Genomic DNA, 12,982 nt, shown 5'->3' with positions numbered 1-12,982 from the left:
AGCAGCTGGAGAGAAGTGGAAAAGTGGAAACAGCTGCAGGGACTGAATGAAAAAGGGAGAAAGGAAAGGGTTTAAATTCCATTAACACTCATAAACATGGGGAGCAGAGTCAAACTCCACAGTTCAATACCTGGTGGTGGTCTGGTGAGAATGGTAAATCCCCAGGATCAGAGAGTGAAGTCTGGGGGTCCACAGGGCACATGGGGAGAGGTAGTTCCCCTGCTGGGAGGACATTCGGTAGAGGCCGTGCGGCCACCCCCAAAGGCAAAGGTTCCAGCGGACCCTGGAGAACAACCACATTCATTGGTGCTGGAACAAGGACATTAAGGGTGCCAGATGGCCTGGTGCCAGATATGTGTTGTGACTTACCATAATCCCTGAAAAGCTGCTGCTACTGAATCACATGAACTTTTTCTGGGGCAGGCTGGCACTCAGCTGCGATTTCTGGGCGTCAGCAGCAGCACAGTCCTGCGAACCTTCCTGGGTGTGACCAGCTCCCAGCCATTGCTCAGTGAAACCCTCTTCCAGAAGGTCTACTGGGTCAAAGCCGCAGTCCCTGAAAAGTGAAGGGTTGGGAAACACTGCTGCATCTAAGGGAGGTGCTACCTGGCAACCTGATGGCTTGGTCACAGACAGTGTGAAGCAGGGAGTGGACAGAAGCCGGAGACAAAGGACAGGTATGACTGCTGATCAGGGAGAACAGAGTTCCAATACTAAAAACTGGGTAGCTGGGTTACACCATGTTCACCCCTCCCATGCATGCCTACAAGCGTAGTAACAATCCACTCCAGTAAGCTAACCAGCGCCATCAAGTGGAGAATGAAACTGTTACACTAAGCCCCCGCACCTGGGCCAACCTCTCTCTTCAGAAACACAAGTCTCTCCACCTGCTTAGTTGATGGACTATAAAGTGCTTCAAAGTTTGACTTGTAGGGGAAAACAATATAATTTCAATCGTATTTCAGTCTGTTTGCTGGTCCATCTTCTCAATTTTTTTTTCATTTCTTTTCTTTTTTCTTGAATACAGAAAGAAAACATTTATTTTCTTTTTCAATTTTTATTAAAAATATTTGTAATTTTCTTCTGTATTTTTACTTGAAAATTTTTCTAATTCTATTTTACTTCCATTTCATTTTATTCTTTTTCATTGTATTCATTTTTTCAAATATTCAAACGTTTTCCTTTTTCCTCTCATCTATCAATCTCCTTTCAACAGCCAGACCAAAACACACCTAGGATCTAGCATCATTTATTCGATTTTCACAGGGTTATTTTTAATTTTATAATTTAATTTTTTTTTACCTTATTAATTCCTTTTCTTCCTTCAAAATGACGAAATGGCAGAGTTCTCCGCAAAACAAAGAACAGGAAGAAATGACAACCAGAGACTTAGTCAACACAGATACAAGTAAGATGTTTGAACCAGAATTTAGAATCATGATAAGAATACTAGCTGGGGTTGAAAATAGATCAGAATGCCTTTCTGCAGAGAGAAAAGAAGTAAAATCTAGTCAGGATGAAATAAAAAATGCTTTAACTAAGCTGCAATCTTGAACAGATGCCACGTCAGCAAGGATGGATAAGGCAGAGCAGGAAATCAGCAATATAGACGACAAATTTATGGAGAATAATGAAGCAGAAAAAAGAGGGAGACTAAGGCAAAATAGCATGATTTAAGACTTAGAGAAATCAGTGACTCATTAAAAAAGAACAACTTCAGAATCGTAGGGGTCCCAGAAGATGAAGAGAGAGAAAAAGGGGTAGAATGGTATGTGAGCAAATCATAGCAGAAAACTTTCCTAACCTGGGGAAAGACACAGACATCAAATTCCAGGAAGCACAGAGGATTCCCATTAGATTAAAAAAAAACCGACCATCAACAAGGCATATCGTTATCAAATTCACAAAATACTCAAGCAAGGAAAGAATCATGAAAGCAATAAGGGGAAAAAAAAGTCCTTAACCTACAAGGGAAGAGAGATCAGGTTTGCAACAGACCTATCCACAGAAACTTGGCAGGCCAGAAACGAGTGGCAGGATACATTCAATGTGCTGAATCAGAAAACTATGCAGCCAAGAATTCTCTACTCAGCAAGGCTGTCATTCAAAATAAAAGGAGAGATAAAAAGTTTCCCAAACAAAAATTAAAGGAGTTTGTGACCACTAAACCAGCCCTGCAAGAAATTTTAAGAGGGACTCTCTAAGGGGACAAAAGATGGGGGAGGGGGAGACCAAAAGCAACAAAGATTAGAAAGGACCAGAGAACACCACCAGAAACTCCAACTCTACAAGCATCATAATGGCAGTAAATTCTTATCTTTCAGTACTCATTCTACACGTCGATGGACTAAATGCTCCAATCAAAAGACATAGGGTAACAGAATAGGTAAGAAAACAAGATCCATCTATATGCTGTTTACAAGAGACCCACTTTAGACCTAAAGACACCTTCAGATTGAAAGTAAGGGGATGGATAACCATCTATCATGCTAATAGCTGACAAAAGAAAGCCAGAGTAGCCATACTTATATCAGACAATCTAGATTTTAAAGACTATAACAGATGCAGAAGGGCATTATATAACTAAGGGGTCTATCCACCAAGACCTAACAATTGCAAACATTATGCTCCAAATGTGTTAGCACCCAAATATATAAATCAATCACAAACATAAAGAAACTCATTGATAATAATACCATAATAGTAGGGTACTTCAACACCCCACTTAGAGTATCATCTAAACAGAAAATCAACAAGGAAACAATGGTTTTGAATGACACACTGGACCACCAGGTGGACTTAACAGATATATTCACAACACTTCACCCTAAAGCAGCTGAATACACATTCTTCTCCAATGCACATGGATGTTCTCCAGAATAGATCACATACTGAGACAGAAATCAGCCCTCAACAAGTACACAAATATCAAGATCACACAGTGTATATTTTCAGACCACAACACTATGATTCAAAATCAACCACAAGAAAAAATTTGGAAAGATAACAAATACTTGGATACTAAAGAACATCCTACTAAAGAATGAATGGGCTAACCAAGAAGTTAAAGAGAAAATTAAAAAGTACATGGAGCCAATGAAAATGATAAAACTAAAGCCCAAAACCTCTGGGATGCAGCAAAGGCAGTTATAAGAAGAAAGTATATAGCAATCCAGGCCTTCTCAAAGAAGAAAGAAAGGTCTCAGATACACAACCTAACCTTTCAGCTTAAAAAGATGGGGAAAAAACAGCAAATAAAACCCAAAACCAGCAGAAAACAGGAAATAATAAACACTACAGGAGAAATCAATGCTATTGAAACCAAAACCAAAACAAACAAACAAAAAACCAAACAGAACAGATCAATGAAACCAGAGCTGGTTCTTTGAAAGAATTAACAAAATTGATAAACCTCTAGCCAGTTTGATCAAAAATAAAAAGGAAAGGACCCAAATAAATAAAATCGAGAATGAAAGAGGAGAGATCACAACCAACACAGCAGAAATACAAACAATAATAAGAGAATATTATAAGCAAGTATATACCAATAAAATAGGTAATATGGAAGAAATAGACAAATTCCTAGAAACATATAAACGACCAAAACTGAAACAGGAATAGAAAATTTGAACAGACCCATAACCAGTAAAGAAGTTGAATTAGTAATCAAAAATATCCCCAAAAAACGAGAGTCCAGGGCCAGATGGCTTTCCAGGGGAATTCTACCAAACATTTAAAGAAGAGTTAACACCTATTCTCTTGAAACTATTCCAAAAAATAGAAATGGAAGGAAAACGTCCAAACTCTTTCTATGAAGCCAGCATTACCTTGATTCCAAAACCAGAAAAAGACTCCACTGAAAAGGAGAACTATAGACCAATTTCCCTGATGAACATTCATGCAAAAATCCTCAACATGGTATTAGCAACCGGATCCAACAATACATTAAAAAAAATTATTCATCACAAACAAATGGGATTTATACCTGGGAGGCAGGGCTGGTTCAATATCTGCAAAACTATCAGTGTGATTCATCACATCAATAAAAGAAAGGAAAAGAATCACATGATCCTCTCAATACATGCAGAGAAAGCATTTGACAAAATACAGCATCCTTTATTGATAAAAACCCTCAAGAAAGAGGGGATAGAAGGATCATGCCTGAAGATCATAAAAGCCATATATGAAAGACCCAATGCTAGTATCATCCTCAATGGGGAAAAACTGAGAGCTTTTCCCCCAAAGGTCAGGAACGAGACAGGGATGTTGTTCAACAGAGTATAGAAAGTCTTAGCCTCAGCAATCAGACAACACGAAGAAGTAAAAGGCATCCAAATTGCCCAGGAGGAGGCCAAAACTTTCACTCTTCACATATGACATGATACTCTAAAGAGTCCACCAAAAAACTGCTAGAACTGATCCATGAATTCAGCAAAGTTGCAGGATATAAAATCAATGCACAGCCATCAGTTGCATTCCTATACACCACTAATGAAGCAACAGAAAGAGAAATCAAGGAATTGATCCCATTTACACTTGCATCAAAAACCTTAAAATACCTAGGAATAAATCTAACCAAAGAGGTGAAAGATGTATATAGTGAAAACTATAGAAAGCTTAGGAAATAAATCGAAGAAGACACAAAAAATTGGAAGAATATTCCATGCTCCTGGATATAAAGAATATTATTAAAATGTCAATACTGCCCAAAGCAATCTGCATATTCAATGCAACACCTATCAAAATAATACCAAGCATTCTTCACAGAGCTAGAACAAACAATCCTAAAATTTGTACGGAACCAGAAAAGACCCTGAATAGCCAAAGCAATCTTGAAAAAGAAAACCAAAGCTGAAGACATCACAATCCAGGACTTCAACCTGTATTACAAAGCTGTAATCATCAAGACAGTATGGTACTGGCAGAAAAACAGACATTCAGATAAATGGAACAGAGAACCCAGAAATGGACCCACAAATGTATGGCCATCTAATCTTTGACAAAGCAGGAAAGAATATCCAATGGAATAAAGACAGTCTCTTTAGCAAGTGATGCTGGGAAAACTGCACAGCGACATGAAGAATGAACCTGGACCACTTTCTTAGCCCATACACAAAAATAAACTCAAAATGGATGAAAGACCTAAATGTGAGACAGGAAGCCATCAAATTCTCGAGGAGAAAGCAGGCAAAAACCTCTTTAACCTTGGCCACAGCAACTTCTTACTCAACACATCTCCAGAGGCAAAGGAAACAAAAGCAAAAATGAACTACTGGGACCTCATCAAAAAAAAAAAAAAAAAAAAAAAAAGCTTCCGCACAGCAAAGGAAACAATCAGCAAAACTACAAGGCAACCAACAAAATAGAAGAAGATACTTGCAAACGATCATGTAAAGAATTAGTATCCAAAATCTATAAAGAACTTATCAAACTCCACACCCAAAAAACAAATAATCCAGTGAAGAAATGGGCAGAAGACATGAATAGACACTTCTCCAAAGAAGACATCCAGATGGCCAACCAACATGTGAAAACATGCTCCACATCACTCATCAGGGAAATACAAATCAAAACCACAATAAGATACCACCTCACACCTGTCAGAATGGCTAACATGAATAATTCAGGCAACAACAGATGTTGGCAGGGATGCAGAGAAAGAGGATCTCTTTTGCACTGCTGGTGGGAATGTAAACTGGTGCACCCACTCTGTAAAACATTATGGAGATTCCTCAAAAATTAAAAATAGAACTACCCTACAACCCAGCAATTGCACTACTAGGTATTTTCCAAGGGATACAGGTGTGCTGTTTCGAAGGAACACACGTACCCCAATGTTTATAGCAGCACTATCAACAATAGCCAAAGTATGGAAAGAGCCCAAATGTCCATCAACAGATGAATGGATAAAAAAGATGTGGTATATGTATATGATGGAGTATTACTCAGTAATCAAAAAGAAGGAAATCTTGCCATTTGCAACTACATGGATGGAACTAGAGCGCATTATGCTAAGCGAAATGAGTCAGTCAAAGACAGACAAATATCATATGACTTCACTCATATGAGGACTTTAAGATACAAAACAGCTGAAAATAGGAGAACGAAGCAAAAATAAAATAAAAACAAGGAGGGGGATGAAACATAAGAGACTCTTAAATATGGAGAACAGAGGGTTACTGGAGGGGTTGTGGGAGGGGGGATGGGCTAAACGCATAAGGGGCATTAAGGAATCAACCCCTGAAATCATTGTTGCACTATATGCTAACTAATTTGGAAGTAAATTTAAAAAATAAATGAAATAAAAAAACATATTGAGAAATACTGCTCTAGGGAATACTGCATAAAGGAAAAAGATGTGAGCCAACAATTTCCTCAATCAATGCAAAAACCAAAGGATAAGAAATCAAATCAACTTTTGCTATATCTTTATGTTGCTTAATCTAGATTAGATTCTTTTGGTTTTAAAAAAAACACCTTAAGGAAAGACCACACACCAGCATGATCACCAGCCATTTCAGCTTCAGCAACTATCATCAACTAATAACTTCCCTGTGGACTAATTGGTTCCAATTTTTGAGAGATCAAGCCTATTTGTGTCAGGTAACAATTCTTATCTCTGAGAAGAAACCTCCAAATGAAAGCCTGCCCATAGGTCCCTGGTCAGCCTATGGATACCCCTAAGCAGTTCAATAAGGGTCACTCTAGTAGAGTGAACCTTTAACACTGCTTTGGAAAGCAGAGGATTTTGAGTGAGACCAGTTAAAGCCAGAAGAAAAAATCAAGTGTTAACAGGAAAATGGAGTAGCATGTCCAAAAACTCTATTTCACACCCTAATGCACCAGAGACGTGACAAGTTACTATGACTTGGACCAGGCTCACAGAATTAATCCTAGGACTGAGAATAGGATCCAGCTGTCAACTTTCATCTCAGAACCTTTGCAATTAATTCATGTTATTACACTTTTTCCCAGTCTTTAATGCATGAGGGGTCGTCCCCCCTACTCCTGCCCACCACAGCATTTACCAACCCTGCCACATGTTCACCCTAAACAAATCACCTTAATCTATTTAGAGTTATACCATTCTTTATCTTTATGTAGAAGCAAGCCAGTGGATTGCATTCCTCTCTCCATCATAACTGGAAAAAGGAAATTAAAGAAATACAGGGAATCTCAAGTAACCAAAGCTAGCAGGTGCTGAGGTTGTACAGAATAAAGCTCAGGACTTCACTGCAACTCCTTTCAGAGGCCATTTGATCTGTGCTCTTCTGCTCCGTACTTCTATTGTCTTATAAATAACCTAAACTCTCCCTCAAGGTTGCTCAAGAGTAAACACATGGATCCATGGACAAATCAACATTGGAAAAAAAAAAAAAAGTATTTGTTAGCAAGATTGTTTTTTCCAAGAAAAAAAAAAATCTTACTGTATCCGAATGGTTTCCAAAGATCTTTAGAGATGCCATTACCTGGCAGCCCAGAAAAAGCTACAGTCAACGCAAAACTTTTCAAATGTTCCATCATCAACAGCCCAAGTCATGGTGGTGGGGGAGGGAAGACTGGAGTGGTTGACTTTTTATGGTCTCCCTTCCTTTCATTCACTCTTTTCTTAAAACATAAAATTCCTTCAATCTGATGCTAAGGTTTACCAAGGCAAAAAGTAGAAAAAATAAAATGAAGGTCTTCCAAGGACTTAAAAATAATGCAAAAGCTTTCCACTTGCACTTCAGAGTAGTAGCACATTAGCTCTGTTGTGACTGAAAGCCCCCTCTGGATTCTGTCACACTTTATTCTCTTTCTGCAGCAGAAATTACTTGTGTCAAGTGTAAATCCATTATGTTTTTGCAGTGTTGTCTAGGTGAAGGGCATTTCTGCCCCTGACCAGCACCCAGCCCAGTGTCTGGCATGTAGTAGATACAACACACATTATCATTCATTCTGATTTACCCTAGATCCTACTCTTATAAAGGAAATATTAAAGCTGTAAGATACGATCATAAAGAAGAGAAGGTGAAGGAGTACTGCAGAAGTTTTTGTGTCTTCGTAGAAAGTCTCAAAAATCAATTTTTAATTAAAAACAAATGACTGTAATATTGAGGCACCTGGGTGGCTCAGTCGGTTAAGCATCTGATTTCAGCTCAGGTCATGATCTCATGGTTTTTGAGTTCGAGCCCCATGTCAGGCTCTGTGCTGACAGCTCAGAGCCTGGAGACTGCTTTGGATTCTGTGTCTCCCTCTCTCTCTGCTCCCCCCTCGATTGTGCTCTGTTTCTCAAAAACAAACATTCAAAAAAAATTTTTTTTTAATTACTGTAATCTGTTGGTGCTCAGTATTGCTCCTTGGGCAGGCTACCTACATTTCTGTAAATATCTTATTTCCTTAGCTAGAACATCACCTTCTCTAAGGTAAAAACTGTCAGTGCACATAAAAACCATGTCCCAGTTTTTCTAGGGCTTTCCAAATTTCATCTAATTACATTCTTTTCCACAAAGTAAATATACTTAATACATAAGCAAGTATTAATTTTTATCTTTCTTGGACCTTTATTTTAACTCAAAAATCCCTAAAGCATCCTCCACACTGTACATCCCATCACATTATCGTTTTCTCTTGCAGAGTAGCACATAGACATACATAAAACAAAAACTCACCATGCTTATTGATTACTAAATTAATCAGTTAATCAATTACTGGCTTAATCTGTTATAGTCACTACCCTAAAAAATCATTCCTGACATGGAAAACACAGACATTCTAATTTTCTTTCATGTTAAAGCATCTTTAAGGAAGATACTACTGTAAAATGGCTAAGATAAGCTCTGACCTAAGAATTTGAAAGAACGTATTTCTTCTCTATGTGCCACCCCGCCCGCCTGCCATAAACAGCTCAACACTCATTTTTGTATGAATAAAATATGGTTCCAAGGGGCCCCAAAGAGAAGGAAGTAGAAGAAAAAGTGATTTTTTTAAACCCTGGCTTAAGGATTGTTACCATTGTTTACAAAGTGATGACAGGCACACAGGCAAGCAGGGGGGAAAAAAGGGAGAAGAATATGGTACACTTATGCTCTAAAATGGTATTTCACATTATATATATTTCAAACCTCCATGCAGTGCTTCCCAAATTTCCACCAAAGTATCTATGAAGACACAAAGTGACAGCACTTCCCAATATCAAATAACAAGGCTTACAGTCAATCTATTGCCAATCCTGGGATGAACTTTCACTGTTTAGGAAGTTGATACTATTAGAGTTGACCCTGCAGCCTCCCATGGCTCCCTTCCTAGTCAGAAGAAGCTTCTCTGGAGCTGCATTGTTCAGTACTGTAGCCACTACTTGCATGAGGCTATTGAAATTAAATTAATTTTAAAATCCAGTTCTTCAGTACTCAATAGCCACAGTGAATAGTGGCTATCATATTAAATAGTGTAGATATAAAACATTTCCATCATCATATAAAGTCCTGCTGGCCACACATACTTCTAATCCAGATAGTATGGGGTGGGTTCTGCCTTTCTTATTAGTCCCTATTATCTGCTCTTTATGCCAAACTTTTTCTTGAGATCTCATTCTTGGCCTCCACTGATTCCTTTGAACTGGACCTTGGATCTTTCCCTGTCCCTGATCTGCCCCTATCTGGTAAGCTAACTCCTATTCCCTGCTTTCATGCCCTGCCCACACCCACACAGAGACCAGTTTGTGTCTGCCCCCAGTGCCTGCCTACTCCTTCCTGAGTGAAGGAAGATTAGACAATTCAGGAGCTGAGACTTCCACTGGACTCTGCCTCAGTTTTCTGCTCTGTCCAAGTACCTATCCCTGTCCTGTTGGGAAGCATGTGCTTGAAAGCTTTGAGGTAAAGTTTCCTACCCAAACAGGAAGCTGCAACCAGATATCTACAATCCTGCAATAGAAGCTCCCAGAAACTTACTATTAAACATGAGAATTAGAGATATCATAAGAACTCTACATATCCCAGGGCATATCAACAGCTCTGAAAGAAAATATAATGGTAGGAAAAGTCTACCACATATTAAGAAAAATTAATGAGAAAATGAGCCACATCCAGATAGTACATGATTATTGGTTTATAGGGGGAACTATTTCAAGCATCCAGATTTTTTAGAAAAAAAGTAATCTGAAAACAAAAATCAAGTTGGCCTTAGACTTCTCTGAAATACTGGATTTCAACAGAGCAATGCAACATGATTTTGGCAGGCAAACATTTTAATCTATAAAATTCTTCCCTAGCCAAGTTATTCTTCATGGGTAAAGAAAATGAAAAGAGAAAATAAATGCCCATGTTCCTGTTTTAAAGTAAGTTTAAATAACGATTATAAAGCTGCTTTGGAAATGATCACTGTCAATAGCATAAGTATTTGTATGGATATATATAGTGTGTGTGCAAATATATACATTTTGGATTACGTAAACATCTACACAGTAATGTAGATTGTCTATATTATGTCTAAAATATAAGGAAAAGACTGGTAAAAAATAAAACTGAAAAAATCCTAAATTACAAAATGAATTCCACATACAGCTTAAGAAAATGAAAGTAATATAAACTTGCCTTGAGTGGAAAAGTCTCAAAAGGTAACATTTCATGGTTTATCAATAAAAAACACAAAGCAAATTATGCTTTTGAAAGCAATTTAAACACTAATAAAAATGTAAACTATATAGATCAAAAATACTAGAGAAAACACAAGCAAGGAAATAGAGTTCATACACAAAAGTGAAAACAGAAACAAGGATAATAGCAATAAGAAAACATGTTAAGTAAAACAATAAAGAACTAGATTGCCTAAAATATTGACAAATCTTTCTTTACTGATCTGAAATGGTGACTTATCTTAGACTACATTTCTATACATAGTAACATTAATCACTAAATTCTACTCCTGAAACCAATACTGCACTCTATGTTAACTAACTACAATTTAAATAAAAATTTGAAAACAAAAAAAAAGATTTATGGATGTATTCTTAACAAGGCCACATCTATTGTTTCTTTAATATCTGTTTAAAAAGTTATTTCTTAAAAAATAACTTTTTTAAAATTTTGGAATTAAATAAAGACAAGTATTTAAGTGATGAGACACAGAAAGAAACATAAGCATGAGAAAATATCACAAAGGGAAAAAAGTTTGGACTACGTGAAAATTAAAAAAAAAAAAAAACCAAAACTGTATTGTGGTGCTTGTGTGGCTCAGTCAGTTAAGCATCCAACTTCAGTCAGGTCATGATCTCATGGTGGGTTCAAGCCCCATGTCAGGTTCTGTGCTGACAGCTCAGAGCCTGGAGGCTACTTCGTATTCTGTGCCTCCCTCTCTCTCCACCCCTCCCCCGCTCATATTCTCCCTCCCTCCCTCTCTCTCTCTCAAAAATAAACATTTTTTAAAAATGTTTTTAAATACTAATTATACTTTTGCATGAGGATGTGCGAGATGGGCTTGCTCATGAACTGTGCCTGATAGAAATGCACTGGTACAACTTTCCTGGAAAGGAATTTGGAAATTCATATTAAGAACCTTAAAATGTTCATACACTTTGACTTGATCATTCAATTCCACCTCTAGGACTCTGGTCTTTTAAGTTTGTTTTGGTGAGAAAGAGAGACCACAAGTGAGGGAGAGGCATACAGAGAGGGAGAAAGAGAGAATTCCACGAGGGGCAGAGAGGGAGAGAAATACAGAGCCCAAAGCGGGGTTCAAGCTCACCAACCATGAGATCATGACCTCAGCCAAAGTCAGATGCTTAACCAGCTATGCCACCCAGGTGCCCCTCCCAGGACTCTGTTCTAAGGAAATAATCTCAAATAACAGCAAAGATTGAACCTCAGAATTGCTAACTGCAAATAAAAAAAGGAACTTTTCTAACAGATCAAGAGAATTGAAACAATGTAGTACATCCAGAAATGAATTACTGGGTTTTGTATCTATTAAAAACACAGTATTTCAAAAAAAAATTTTTAAAGGAGAAATTTCTCACCAAAGTTAAACACAAGCATGATATAAAAAAGCATCTATGGATATATTCTTTAAATATTAATAAGGTTATCTCTAGAAATGAATTTTACAGTTGATTTGATTTTAAAACATTTCTATATCTCTCATATTTTCTACAACATGTCTATGTTGTTTTTAAAATCAGAAAAACGTAAATACTTTCCATCTGATGTAAAATTACAGATTCAGCATCTAACCGGCTACAGCCTGTGACTGAGTCCATGTGAAATTCATTACCCCAATGTGACAGCTAATTTTTCATCAAGCCCACTTGTGAATAAGCTCCATGACTTCCTCCATTGCGTTCCACACAATTTAGCACTTGATTATATGCTGTTTTGCGTGCTCTTTGGGGTTCTTCCCTATTAACGCATACATGTTAGCACTACTCAACTTGGTAAACATTTACAGAGCATCAGTACTATTCCAGGCTCTGTGTTGTGCTCAGCGAGTTTACTTTTTATTCAATTACCACAACTCTAAAGTATCCTTAGTATTAGCCAATTTTTAAAAATGTTAAAAGGTTAAGTGACTAACCCAAACTCAGAGGGGCAGAACTGAAATTTAATCACAGATCTCCACTTCCCAGTACTGCACAGTTGTTCCACCAAATAGTTTTTGCACTCCAAGAGTGTTACATATTTTACTTTTTCTTTTCACCCAAGGTGACCAGAACACTTAGTGAATACTCTGTAAGGTTATTTAATTTCCTAATGGGGATTACCACATGGAAGTAGGGCCACAACCTACTTTTCAGACTCTGTATGGCACTGAGCATTGCCTATCAAATTCTTGATTTGTACTGGTTTTGTTTTGCACCCATTCAGAGGTTTATCCTGAACATGTGTTGAATGCATGGTAATGTAGAAAACAAAGGCAGACAGAAATGGCAGATAGAACCCAATTTCCTTATAACCTGCAGCCCACTGACAAATATTTGAGGCTGGTAGAGTAAAACGCTTCTCCAGGTTGC

The sequence above is a fragment of the Leopardus geoffroyi genome, chromosome B1 (assembly GCF_018350155.1).
Source record: "Leopardus geoffroyi isolate Oge1 chromosome B1, O.geoffroyi_Oge1_pat1.0, whole genome shotgun sequence".
Classification (NCBI taxonomy): domain Eukaryota; kingdom Metazoa; phylum Chordata; class Mammalia; order Carnivora; family Felidae; genus Leopardus; species Leopardus geoffroyi.
The sequence above is the reverse complement of the archived record's forward strand: the minus strand, read 5'-3'. Positions refer to the sequence as shown.